This window comes from Nicotiana sylvestris, chromosome 10 (assembly GCF_000393655.2).
Source record: "Nicotiana sylvestris chromosome 10, ASM39365v2, whole genome shotgun sequence".
Taxonomy (NCBI): Eukaryota; Viridiplantae; Streptophyta; class Magnoliopsida; order Solanales; family Solanaceae; genus Nicotiana; species Nicotiana sylvestris.
The window spans coordinates 171,487,148-171,502,170 of NC_091066.1; positions in this window are offsets into that span (position 1 = coordinate 171,487,148).

A 15,023-nucleotide genomic window follows, 5' to 3' on the forward strand; every position below is an offset into this window, starting at 1 on the left:
TAACCAAAAAATAGAATTTTAGTCAAAGTTAGAATTTAGAAGAACGCGGGTTATTGATAATTAAAAGAATATATAAAAGAAAGTAATTTAGAGTAACCAAAGTATAATCAGGAGAAAAACATGTAAATCAAAGCATATTCTAATAGTATCTCGTGTTTACAAGTAATCAGATACCTCCCTTTTATAGGTATCTTGAAGATATGTGGTTTCCCCAAATCATAATGAGGTTATTATGAATAATTAAAGACATTGAATGCTACGTTAAACAATCATTGTAATCAATACAAATTCTCTAACGTATCCAGTATTTAATGCCTGTCGAATTCCGTATCTACGCTCTTTATTATGGTCAGATCCATTCCTTTTGATAAATGATTTAAATAGGTACGGGCGCTGAATCCTTCGAATGTCCTTCTGTGCCTCTTTCTTTGCCTTTGCTCGTTTCTATTGCTGCCCGTGCCTCTTGACTAATTATAATTCTTTGACTATTTGACTAGTCCACGTGTCTCAATATGTCACTTGCATATATAAATGCAATTTTTCCCAATACAATAAATGCTTAAATAATGTACTTCTATTCATTTTTATTTGGTCAATATTTAAAAAATAAATTTTCACTTTTACTTGTTATTTTTAGCATATCAAGAGAAGATAATTTATTTTTTTCTATTATACTCATAGTATTAATTACTTATTTTAAATTATTAACTCAAATTCATTAGAAATATGCATTAATTAATACGAGTATTATGATAAATTACATACTTTATTTTTATTATTTCTTAAACGGTGCGTAATGGACAAGTAAAAATAAACGGATAAAGTAAATGTGAAGTACAAGGTATGGGTTATAACTTAGTATAAAAGTCATTTCTGTCATTTCTTTTGACCATACTGTTTATATTAACGAGTTAATTGTATTTTATTCGAGATTCTTTTTTTCCCTCAATCCCCAACAAAAAAGGGGACAATAAAAGAGAATAATACTCCAACTTTTCCTAAAAGTAAAAATTTTCATGCTTGTTCAGTCATTTTTGACATCTAATGTAATTAGAATAAAAAGTCATTTTCTTTATCAATCAACAAAAGGACTCAGCCTTATGTTGTACTACTCTTAACATTTTATTCTTATTGGGTAACTGTAATATGTTAATTCCTCATGTCCTTATGAACCTTTTCTTTTGGTCACTAAATATACCTAAAATACTTTAATAATAATAATAATCTAACATCTCCGTAATAATAATAACATCAACAATAAATTCAGTATAATTTTATAAGTAAAGTTTGAAGAAGATAATAAATATGCAATCTTACCTCTATTTTGTGATAATAAAGAAATTATTTCTAATAAACCCTCGACTCCAAGCAAGTATGCAAATTCCCCTGCCTCACAAATAATGCTTTGGCTGCATTTATTACTTTATTAATGCAGATTTTTTTATATCTGTTCTCATAGGTCCGCCCCTCGTCATGAGCGTCACATACATATTTCTTAAAGTACTTAGCATCCTTGCTGAGTTTTGCCCTTTAAGAATTGATTTTTCGGGCTAAGCCATCATCAAATCAAAAAAACGTATATACTACAGTCAAACTTTTCTATAACGGACTAGTTTGTTCCAAATATTTTTGAATATTATAGCGAAATATTGTTATAGAGAACATATATTATAACTGTTCGGAAAAAAACTTGACTTTTATAGTAAAATATTATTATATAAAGATGTCTGATTCTATTATTTGATTTATATTATGCCTTGTAGAGTTCTTATTTTTCTCAAATTCTGATGTGAAATTCGTCTATGGATTATGTGCGCTCCTCCAATATAATGATTTAAACAATTTCTCAAAAATTCTGGAGATATATACTACTGAGACTGGAGCACATTAATTTTCACGTGATAGACTGAACAAAAACTGATGATATGAAAGCAAAAGACAAAATGGTTTTAAGTTACGAGAAGGAGAAAGGAGAGGTCAAAAGGAATTCAACCTTTTCTCACAAGCCAAGACAATTGTTTCACTGACAACACCAACTTCTCACTTTATTACTCATTATAAATTTATTTAAAGTCACCATATAATTTACCTTTTTTTTCTATATATTTATATATACGTAATTAATAAATTGTTGTTGACATGAAACCATAAGGTTATAAGTTTAAATTATGAAAATAATCTCTTACAAAAATACAGAGTAAGACTGCATACAATAGATTTTTACGATCCTGCCTTTTTTCAAACTCTGTATATTACAAGAGCTTAGTACATTGGACCACCCCTTCTATACATTTAAACTCAACAATTAAAAGAAAACATTATGAATATAAAATCCCACAACTGCAATTTGGCTTCTTAAGGTTTTTATTTCAGCTCGGTGTTCGATATTTGTTTTTAAGTATTGACTAATTTGAATTCGCATTATATGGAAGAAAGTATTCATATAAAAAAATATATTCGTAGAAGTCAAATTTGAGATCTCGAGTTAAGAATAAAAAGTCATATTCATCCCACTATAATTTTTAATAATATTATATATAAATCTAGTATAGTCTCGTATAGGGGTTGCTCTGATGGTAAGCAGCCCCACTTCCAATCAAGAGATTGTGAGTTCGAGTCGCCCCAAGAGCAAGGTAGGGAGTTCTTGGTGGAAGGATGCCGATGGTCTATTTGGAAGCAGACTATCTATCCATGGTAGGGGTAAGGTCTGCGTACACACTACCCTCCTCACACCCCAATAGTAAAATTATACTGGATTGTTGTTGTTGTTGTCGTACAGTGGAATTCATAACTATGCACATGCAATTATTGAAGAATGAATATGAAATATGAACAACATTCTCTATGTTGAGAATGTCGCGCTAAGTTATTATTGTTCACCACTTATTATTCCTTTTGGCATTATGAAAAATCAAGTGCATATTGATTGGGAGGGAAATCCTTTTTGCAATTGTTGCTCTCTTCCCAAAATAATAACATTATGATACTTGGAGATCAAATAAGCTTTTTATTATTCAGTCGCCCATAAAATTCATATCGATATTTCAAGGTTTTTTTACTTCCTTAAAAATATATTTAATAATTTTAAGAAGTATGAACTATATTTATCAATATTTTTAATATTTTATGTTATTTTTGAATATAGAAATTATATTTTAAAAGGCTAAAAAACTAAAGTCTAAATTCACCTTAAAAATTATTGTTAACCTTTCTATTTTGCTCCTACTGATCAGAGAACTGAGTTACTGTTTTAAGTATATGGCGCCAGGATTCTAACTCTATTAAGTTGACTAGTCTTAGGCTACGTGCATTACACGCATACTTTATCAATAAATGTATATTTTCTTAAAATTGCATAAGTATGATTGAATAATACCCCATGTGAGACATAAAATAGAAAAAATTAAATCTTTGAATAAGAAGAAAGTTAACGATATTTAACTAACAAAACAAAGGATTATAATCTAGTTCTTATCCTATAAAAAAAATGTACCTTCGATAACACCTTAAAAAATAATGATGCCGTCGTCGCATAAAAATTATAGGCCTGTTAGGATTTTATCTTGAATTTCTAGTTTATTAGCACTTTCTTATTTAAAAAAAAAAAGGAAAATGGCTCATAAAAGGAATAAATCTTTTCACATGCCTTATTTTTTTCTTGGAGTAAAAGTTTTATACTTTCTATAAATTGACGTTTTCTTATCATAACAAGAACAACAACAACTTCCACAACGTAATCATTAAATGAGTCTTGTTTAGCGGAGAATTTATTCTCTCAATAGTTATTATATTTTTACAATAATTTTTATATGTAGGTCAATTGATCAATCCCATTATAATATCTTATTTTAATAATTTTTTATCGTATGATTTATCGTCCACCAAATTTTATATTGTTAGCTTTCGCATACACGATGTTATTTTGATCCCAACAGGATCCACCTTTGTTTGTAATCACTAACTATGATAATGGCATGGTTACAAGTTTAGTTAATAAGCTCTGAATGTGAAACCAGAATAAGCAAATGAAACTTCGTTTGTTTCCATTTGTGAATATTATGAACAGAATTTAACACTTCAAATATGGTAAAAGTTGTAAAAAGGAAAGAATAAATAGAACTCTCTGTATTTAACAACAGGAAAAAGACGATCCATCTCATCATTGTCCTTGCCTGCGGTATTTAGTGATGCAACATTTTTCTGCTACACAAATAAAGAAGATTTTACTCTTTACTTTACTGAGCATATCTCTGAATTCTGAATTCTGATTCAAATCATATCATTTTACTGACTACTTATACAAGAATATCTTGTGACTTTTTGCTTTGGTGTAATTCTCAATTTTTTATTTTTTATTTTTGTTTATGACTCGGGGTGTGTTTAGTATAACGGAAAATATTCTTAAAAAATAAGTAGTAATTTTATTTATTTTTCGATGTTTGGTACACAAATTAAGAAAAATGGCTTCTCAAAAGTATCTATAAATAATTTAAATATAATAAACATGAATCCATAAACTTTCAAACCAACAACCTTCCGGATCCACAAATTTCATAAACTTTCCAACCGCTAAACTTTTAAAACCGCAAAATTTCGAACCCTAAACTTCCAAACACATAAACTTCCAAACTCATAATTTTAGAACTTGTAAAATTTTAAGCGTTTAAACCGATAAATAATAAAATTATAACTGAAAAATATATTTTAAAAAAAAAATATATTTAAAAATTATTTTTTCCGGAGGGGGGGGGGAGGTTGACAGTAAAACGAAAAAAAACAGAAATTTAAATTACAAAAAAAAGTAAATTTTTTTGTGCAGGTGGGGGCGTGGGGCAGGTGAGGGGGGTTAGGGTGGGGGCGGGGATGACAGTAAAACGAAAAAAAACAGAAATTTAAATTACAAAAAAAAAGTAATTTTTTTTTGTGCGGTAGGTGGGGGATTGGGATGGGTAATGGGTGGTGCAGAAAAATGAAAAACAAAAATTTAAAATTGCAAAAAAAAAATAAGATAAATAAAAAAAAATTGTGGGGGGGGGGGAATGGAGGGGTAGTAGGGTGGGTGGTAACGGAAAAATTGAAATTTGAAATAAAAAACCTTTTTTTGGAGAGGGGGTAGGGTGGGTTGGTGAGGGTGAGAAAGGTTGAGAAGGAGTTTTGGAAAATGTTTTCCCTTCTCTTGATAAGAAAAATATTTTCCTCCAATCGGAGGAAAAATGAATTGATAAGGAAAATATTTTCCAAACATTTAAGCCAACCAAACATGGAAAAATTAGAAAACATTTACCGGAAAATGTTTTCCTTCATACCAAACACACCCTCAGTGTCCAACATTTGGACGGAGCCTTTTTTCTCACTCAGGGGTCGTTTGGTAGAATGCATTAGATAAAATAATGCATGCATTAGCTTTGTGTATTAATAATACCTTGTTTGGTAGATATGTCACGACCCAAACTAGAGGGTCATGACTAGCACCCGACCATACTTGTCGAGCACCAACGTACATTTTATCTAACCTTCTTTATTATCTTTTAGGGCCGACGAGATCAATATAATTGATAGACATAGATCATGGACAACTAACAACAAAAGATGATGACATGAAGATACATAACATGTGATGACCAGACAATCAAGAAACTATATATTAGGTACGAGCTACCACGCTTCCATGAAAGACTATACAACAAAAATCAACCGACAAAGCATACCAAACTATACATGAGTCGACACCTGTCTATGAGCCTCTAAAGGAACATAAATGCTGTAACATTGTCGGAACAGGGTCTCGACATACCCATAATATCTATAACAAAAATGCATACCAAGACCACGACAAGTCCGAAGAAGGGATCTCGCCAATCACCGCTGAATTGGACCGCCTACTGTGGTAGGGGAGCTGCGCCTGGCTGTCTATCAGGACTTGCAGCACGACATGCAGCGTCTACAAATAAAAAGACGTCAGTACGAATAAAGTACCGAGTATGTAAGGCAGGGAACTATAAGTACGAACAATAATGTAAGCAGGGATAGAGAATATACAACCTGTAACGTCTGGGTACCTGTGAGGGCTACTAACTGCAATGCATGATACATATGTATATATGCACAAACTTTTAAAACATACGCCTCTGTGGGCATCATCATCATCATATCATACCCGGCCGTAATAGGCTCGGTAAAAACGTACCCGGCCATCATAAGACTCGGTAGAATCGTACCTGGCCACGTGAAGCTCGGTAAAACCTAACTGATCAGTGGTTGCACAATAGGTTCCGTACCCGGCCGACTATAGCGTGACTCGGAAGAGTAAAATAGATACATATATAATACTGCATGCTCGACTAATGGAATCACGTTCTAAACCTTTCGGAGTGACGTAAGGTCGGTATCCTTTGTACACGTTATTAGGATTAACTCTTCACTATGAACCTTATAAGAATTAGGAAGTACCAATAACATTGATAATATAAGAATAAGAGAAGCAACATCAACATTAATCGTTCCATAAGATTGGAAATAATGTAAGTACTGCTAGCTTCTAAGAGTAAAGTATCTTTGAAAGCTCGTTCATTACATTATGTATAATCGGAGTCGTGCAAAAGAAAGAAAGAGGTAGTCTCACATACCTTGTATATACTGCTCAACCTCAAGCTATGCAAATGTCAAGACTCCTTAGTCTACAATAGGAGAAATGACACTATCGTTAACGTTTAAGCGTCGTAACTATTATGTACCGATCACAACCTATTTTATAATGAAACAGACAACACCTCCCCAATTTATATGACTTCCACAAGTGAAAACAATCACCAAACAACCCAAACAACATCAATGTTAATCATATTGAACCTCCCAAAACAGTCCACCAACCGATAACATTACTACCAAGCCTTTCGATATATATTCCACAAGTTCTAGCTTCAATGACTTAGCCGCAACTTGAATAATGTTAAATACATATAGAGTAAGAGGTTCCTTACCTTTACACAGAAAGAACAACTCCAAATTGACCTTAATGTTCTATGAAATATTCCTCCAATGCTGCCACAACAACAAGAAAGCGAAACTAGCAATCAATTAGTATTATTCGGAAATAAAATCACTTTAGAAGGCTTGAAATCTCCTAGGGTTGATATTAAGAACTTGAGGGAGTATTTACAGAACATAAACATTTTAAAACAACCTCCTACACGAGCTGGAACAACACAAAAATGAGCAACAACAAGAAGAAAAAGAAACTTACTAGCGCCACAGGATTCCCGACACTTGATTTGTGTTGTTTGACCTTTGTTTGGGTCTTGAATCTTGAGAGAACCTTGAGAGAGTGTTCCCAGGGTTCTAAGATCTGAATATCGTGAAAAAAAAGACCTAAAACGGGTTGGAGGCATCATATATATACCCAAATGTCTTAAACCGCCTAAGTGGGCCCCATAGAGAGGTGCTTGACGCAGTCTCACGAAAATGCGAATATCTCCCTACTCCGAGATTGTATCGATGAACGGTTTAATGCGCTGGAAACTAGACTCATAGATCTTCAATTTTGTGGGTAGATTACCCCATAATTCTAAGTAAATTGGGAGAAAAGCATAGTAACAGTTGACCTAATATTTAAGTAAAATTATGAACCTAAGTTGTGACAACTTTTGTCGACTTTTGTCTCATAACTCGTTTGACTTCAAGACTTATAATACGGATATTATATGATTAAAATACCTTAAAACACTACCTCTTGAGTGTATTAAGCACCTCTAGGTTTATCCGAAAATACGGCTGACAACATCATTGATTCGTTTAACTTCTAATACTTGTTAACCATTCTTATACACCTTTGTATCATTTAAGACCAATAGAATTAATTTCTTATCATTTTAAAGATAATCTCTTCATGGATTTACGTTGACTACCTTATGGCATGAGCTAACATAAGTGAATATGGATTGTAACAAGATATTTTGAACCTATGCATTAGTTATGCAGGCATTAGTTATACATTCTATTTGGTATTATCATATGCATAACTAATACATAGAAAACAATGGTAATAGCAATGCAATGGGTTTTAATGCATGCATTAGCTTAGTTTAAGACAAAATTGGCCTTCAAAATTTATACTTGATTAAAATATGCTAGTTAATATATTAATGCAAGTATAAAATAATCCAAATAGTGAGAAATAAAATTATATCTCTGGTAAATAAATAAATACTTAGCATATTTTCTTTTTTATAAATAAATATTTGGTTCTATATTACAATACAGGTAGACAAATCAAATAATTTTTTTTAAATTTTTTTCATATAAAAACATTTCTCAATATATGTTTCTTTTATAAAGTTAGAATGATGGGCTGGTTTTGAGGGCATTTTTATAAACAAATAACTCTTTTAGAAATTGTGCAATGCTTTAATACATCAATCCAAACAATGGATAAGAAATATGTCAGCATAACCTATACCAGCATAACTAATGCAAGCATAACTAATATCAGCATTACTAATACACCCTATTCAGCATTATTCTTATGCACTCTCGAGCGTAATTTTCAAATTGGTTAATCAAACACAAATTAGTTCTCACAAAAAGTATTTTTTTTTTGTAACAATGGACTTTTATACCAAGAAGTAATACATATTTGCAGCCTGGCTAACTCTGCTATCTGACCAAATCACACGAACAAAAACACATATAAAACTCTAGAACACAAGTTGCTGCAGTTAACTCCAAATTCTAGGGAGTGCTTAGACATTATATATATAGGCAATTTCTTTAGCTATCTGCTCTCATCCTCTACTTATTTGCTCAAATACTCTCATATTCCTTTCTATCCAAATGCTATGAATACATTAAGCATATACCATTTTGAAGAGTCGGGCTGCGAGTGATCTTCCCATGAAATTCTTTACTGCCTAGTAGAAGTGTTGTTCCCTGTCTCCAGTTCTACCACTTTGCCCCTGCAACCATAATAAGACATTGTTCCATAGCCCGTTAGCAAACGTACATTCAGCAAAAATATGTGCTCTAGATTCAGAGTGTTATCGATAGAGAACACATATTCATCCCCAATTAACTAGTTTATAAGTAGTCAGGAGTCTGCTAGGGAGCATCATCCACATAGTGAACCTAGCTTTTGTCCTGGTGGCCTTGTCATATATCATGCATTTCCATGGTGCTCGAGGTTGATCCCCAAAAGTTACATATCCATAAATTGCCGACCTTTTATATAGTAAGTGCGGATTCATTTGATCCACAACTTATCTTGTTTATGAGCAAGACCCTAACAAGTTTTAAATATATCAGCTTTATTCCACAACTTCAAGTTAACTAGATTCAACCCTCCAATAGACTTTGGCATACACATTTTCTCTCAGGCTACTAAAGTTTTTTTAATGACCACATTTGCTCCAGACCGAAAGCAGCTTCTATAGTAGGCTTCAATCATTTTGGTAACTTTGACTGGGATCATAAACAACTGGGGCCAATATGCTTGCATTCCAAAAACAACACTCTGAATTAGCTGATTCCTCCCTGCATAAGAGAGTTTCTTTGCTGTCCAAGAAGTTATTTTTGCAATAATTTTTCAATCAGGGGCTGCCATTGAACTAAAGGATAACTTCTTATAGGTGAGTGGAATTCCAAGGTACTTGAAAGAGAGCTCACCTTCTACAAATTGTAGATGTCTTAATATTTTTACTCTTTCATATTGTGTAACTCCTCCAAAATAGACAGAGCTCTTTCCCACATTTACTTGAAGATCAGAAACCATATTAATTTGAGTGAAGTTCTGATGTAACTTCTCAACAGATACACATTCCCCTCTAGAAAATAGCAGCTGGTTATCTTCAAACTCAAATGAGTAATGCCTAGTTTTCCACATCTGGATGGGGCTTAAAAGCTTTTGACTCCTTCAAACCATTTAGGATCCCGCTAAGATACTCCATAGCAATGGCAAATAGAAAAAGGGAGATAAGCCCTCCTTGTCTTAAACCTTTTGCAGCATCAAAAGATTCAAAGGGTTCTCCATTCATCATAATAGTATAATTAACGGTATTGACACACTCCATTAGCCATGTGATATATTGGACAATAAAGAACAACTTAGTCATCACTTGCTCCAAGTAAACCTATTCAACAGAGTCACAAGCTTTTTGCAAGTCAATCTTGATCATACACCTAGGGGAGATATGCTTCATTGTGTAAGACTTTACCATCACAGGTCATCCCCAAGAGAGGTAGTTTCAAGTATCATGGGTCAGTTATTCAGGATGAAAGAGAGATCGACGAGGATGTCACTTACCGTATAAGGGCATGGTGGATGAAATGGAGGCTAGCATCTGAAGTCTTGTGTAATAAGAAAGTGCCACCGATACTCAAAGGTAAGTTTTATAGAGCTGTAGTTATAGTCATTTGTATATAACTTTGTATGACTGTTCTCTTCTATTTTTCTGTATTTCCTCGCTTTCCTTTTCTATTTGTATTTTTTTTATCATTGCTTCCATTCAATTCCGTGTTCTATAACGATAAAACCTCTTATTTTGTTGATCCTCGAAATATAAAATTCGGGCATTTTCTTCAATTGGGTGGTTTTCCGTTTTTCATTGAAACTATACTAAAACTAAAAAAGAAATCAAGTTTGCTTATCTCACTTAACTTGATTGAATCCATTATGGATTAAATAAATCTAAATAAATTGTAGTTTTGTTTTCCACTTAATTTATTCTCTCATCTATACTTTTTTGTATCTATTTTATTTGGATTAGATTTGTAGTGCCAATCTAACACGAGTCCTTTTTTTAAAATATTTTTTATTGTTGTCAATTGAAATTTCTTTTTTTTTTTCACTATTCAATATTTATATTTATATTGACAACAGTGTATTTAACAAATATAATTCATTGTGATAAATGAAGTGGATTGTCACGACCCGGATTTTCCACCCTCGGGAGTCGTAATGGCGCATACTCGTAGAAGCTAGGCAAGCCACTAAACATAGAAAATTACTAACTCTTTCCTTTTTAACCCTTTTTAACAATCTGAATTAACATGTATCCAACATTTAGATATTAACGATAAATAAAATCAAGCGGAAGACTTAATCTAATATAATAACCAAGACCAGTACGATAATAACAACACTCATCTCTACCCAGAATCCAGTGTCACAATATCACAGACGGACTAAGATTACTACAATAAATGTCTGAAAAAATACAATCTGTCTCGAAATCTAATGAAAATAGAGTAAATAATAAAGTAGAAGAGAACGCCGGGCCTGCGAACACCTGCAGGACTACCTCGGGATCTCTGCTGGACTGGAGGCAGGCTCCCCAGGTGCTACTGTCCAAAAACTGCTCCAAAATCTGCACATAATGCAGAGTATAGCATCAGCACAACCGACCCCATGTGATGGTAAGTGTCTGACCTAACCCCGACGAGGTAGTGACGAGGCTAGGACCAGACTCCAGATAAACTTGTGTAGTTATATCATATACAATGGAAAATAAACAGGAATAAATAATTAACATGGGAGGGGTACATGCTACGGGGGAAATATCGAATCCAGTTGAAACTTAAGAGAAATATGAGAGAACAAGTCAAGATTTACAGCAAAACCATAATAACATTGTTGCGGCGCGCAACCCGATCCCTATCATTTAATACTGTTGTGGCGTGCAACCCGATCTATTTATATCACTGCTGCGACGTGCAACCCGATCTATTTATAACATTGTTGTGGCGTGCAACCCGATCCAACATAACATTGTTGTAGCGTACAACCCGTTCCATACATAGTATAGTTTCGGCGTGCAACCCGATCCAACATAACATTGTTGCGGCGTGCAACCCGTTCCATATATAGTATTGTTGCGGCGTGCAACCCGATCTAATATAACATCCATAAAAGCTGTTGGGGCATTTGTCAACCCAAATGACATCACCAAAAACTCATAGTGCTCGTACCGAGTGCAAAAAGTTGTCTTAGGGACATCAGATGCTCTAATCCTCAACTGATGGTAGCCAGATCTCAAGTCATTCATCGAAAATACCTTAGCACCCTGAAGCGTATCAAACAAATCATCAATCCTCAGCAATGGATACTTATTCTTGATCGTAACCTTGTTCAACTACCGGTAATCAATACATATTCTCATTGATCCGTCCTTCTTCTTAAAAAACAACACTGGCGCACCCCAAGGCGAAACACTCGACCTAATAAAACCCTTCTCAAGCAAGTCTTGCAACTACTCCCTTAACTCTTTCAACTTAGTCGGGATAGAAATGGGCTGAGTGCCCGGAGCCAAATCAATGCAAAAGTCAATACCTGAAGGAAAACCTCAGAAAATTCACGAATAACGGGCACAGAATTAATAGAAGGAACCTCAGCACTAGAATCACGAACATATGCCAAATAGGCCAAACACCCCTTCTCGACCATATACCGAGCCTTTACATAAGAAATTCCACTACGAGTAGAATGACGAGGAGTCCCTCTCCACTCTAAACGAGGTAAACTGGTAAGGCTAAGGTCACAGTCTTGGCATGGCAGTCCAAGATAGCGTGGTAAGGTGATAACCAGTCCATCTCTAATATGACATCAAAATCGACCATGTCCAAAAGAAGCAAATCTACACGAGTCTCAAGACCTCCAATCACAACTATACAAGAACGATGGACTCGATCTGCCACAATAGAGTCACCTACCGGTGTAGACACATATACAGGGGCACTCAAGGAATCACTAGGCATGACCATAAAAGGTGCAAAATAAGATGACACATAGGAGTACGTAAACCCTGGATCAAATAAAACGGAAGCATCTCTGCCACAAACCAGAACAATACCTGTGATAACTACATCGAAAGCCTCAGCCTCAGGCCTGGCTGGAAGAGCATAACATCGGGGTTGGGCCTCACCACCCTGGACTACCTCTCTGGGACAGCCTGCAGCTGGCTGACCTCCACCTCTAGCACCTCTATCCCCACCTCTAGCTGGCTGGGCGGTCTGTAGAACACCTAGTGTCTGAACTATAGCACGGAAAGCCTGCTGCTGCAACTGAGTACCCACCAATCTCGGACAAGACCTTATGATATGACCATACTCACCACACTCAAAACATCCGCCTGAATGTTGTGGCTGAGGAAACTGAGACTGACCCTGGCGACCTGAATGATCACCCCGAAAACTCTGGAGCGGCGGTACACTGATAGGAGTTGGTGGTGCACTGTAGGACTGTTGATCAGAATACTATATGTGAGAACCACGACCACCTGAAGCACCATGAGAAACTTGAAGTATTGACTGAAAGGGCCTAGGAGGATAACCTTTACCATACGAATCCCTGCCTCCAGACGAGGCACCACTGAATCTGCTTGAATGACGGGGCCTCTTGTCCGACCCATGACCACCTACTGGCGACGGAACCATCTCCACTCTCCTGGCCACATTGGCCGCCTCCTGGAAAGTAATCTCACTCCCAGTCTCCCTAGCCATCTGAAGACAAATCGGCTGAATAAGTCCATCAATGAACCTCATCTCCCTCTCTTTCTTGGTGGGAAGTATGACAAGAGCATGACGAGCCAAGTCGATGAATCTAGTCTCATACTGGGTAACAGTCATGAAACCCTGCTGGATACGTTCAAACTGCCTCCGATAGGCATCTCTCTGAGAGATAGGGAGAAACTTCTCCAGAAATAGCTGAGTAATCTGCTCCCAAGTCAAAGCTGGCGATCCGGCTGGTCTAGCCAAACAAAAATCCCTCCACCAAATCTTGGCGGATCCAGACAAGCGAAAAGTGGCAAAATCAACCCTATTGGTCTCAACTATCCCCATATTCCTGAGAACCTCATAACAGCTGTCTAGATAATCCTGAGGATCCTCAATAGAAGCACCGCTGAAAGTAGTAGTAAAGAGCTTGGTGAACCTTTCCAACCTCCACAAGGCATCGACAGACATAGTTGCTCTATTACCGGTCTGAGCTAGCACACCCGGCTGAACTGCTCCAACTGGCTGAACTGCTGGAGTCTGAAACTGGGGAGCTACCTGCTTTGGGGTGCGAGTAGTAGGAGTCTAGGCTCCTCCTCCAGACTGAGAGACGACTGGTGCTACAGGAAGCAAGCCTGCCCGGGTGACACTCTCCATAAGGCCCACTAGACGAACTAGAGCATCCTGAAGTATAGGGGTAGCAATAAACCCTCTGGGACCTGAGCTAGGCCTACCAGAACTGCTGGGGCTGGAACCTCATCATCAAAGTCAACCTGAGGCTCCGCTGCAGGTGCTGCTGCCCTAGGCTGAGCTTTGCCCCTACCTCGGCCTCTAGCACGGCCTCGGCCTCGCCCTCTAGCACGGCCTCGGCCTCGCCCTCTACCCCTCGTGGGAGCTGCTGTTGTGGGCTCGAGTTGCTGGTCAGTGGATGAGGAAGCGCGTGTTCTCGCCATTTGCAAAAGAACATAGTCGAATTTCAATTAGCATTGAGAAACCAATTCGCACGACAGGAAAGAATAAATGTGGAATGTTTCCTAACTTTGTAGCCTCTAGGGGATAAATACAGATGTCTCTGTACCGATCCCTCAGACTCTACTAAGCTTGTCCATGAATTGTGAGAGCTATATAGCCTAGAGCTCTAATACCAACTTGTGAGAGCTATGTAACTCTTTTTAACAATCTGAATTAACAGGTATCCAACATTTAGATATTAAAGATAAATGAAATCAAGCGGAACACTTAATCTAATATAATGACCAAGACCTGTACGATAATGACAACACACATCTCTACCCGAAATCCGGTGTCATAATATTACGGAAGGACTAAGATTACTACAACAAATGTCAAAGAGAAATACAATCTGTCTCGAAATTTAATGAAAATAAAGTACATAATAAAGTAGAAGAGAACGCCGGGCCTGCGGATGCCTGCAGGACTACCTTGGGATCTCTGACTGGACTGAAGGCAGGCTCCCCAAGTGCTACTGTCCAAAAGCTGCTTCGGAATCTGTACATAGTGCAGAGTGTAGCATCAGCACAACT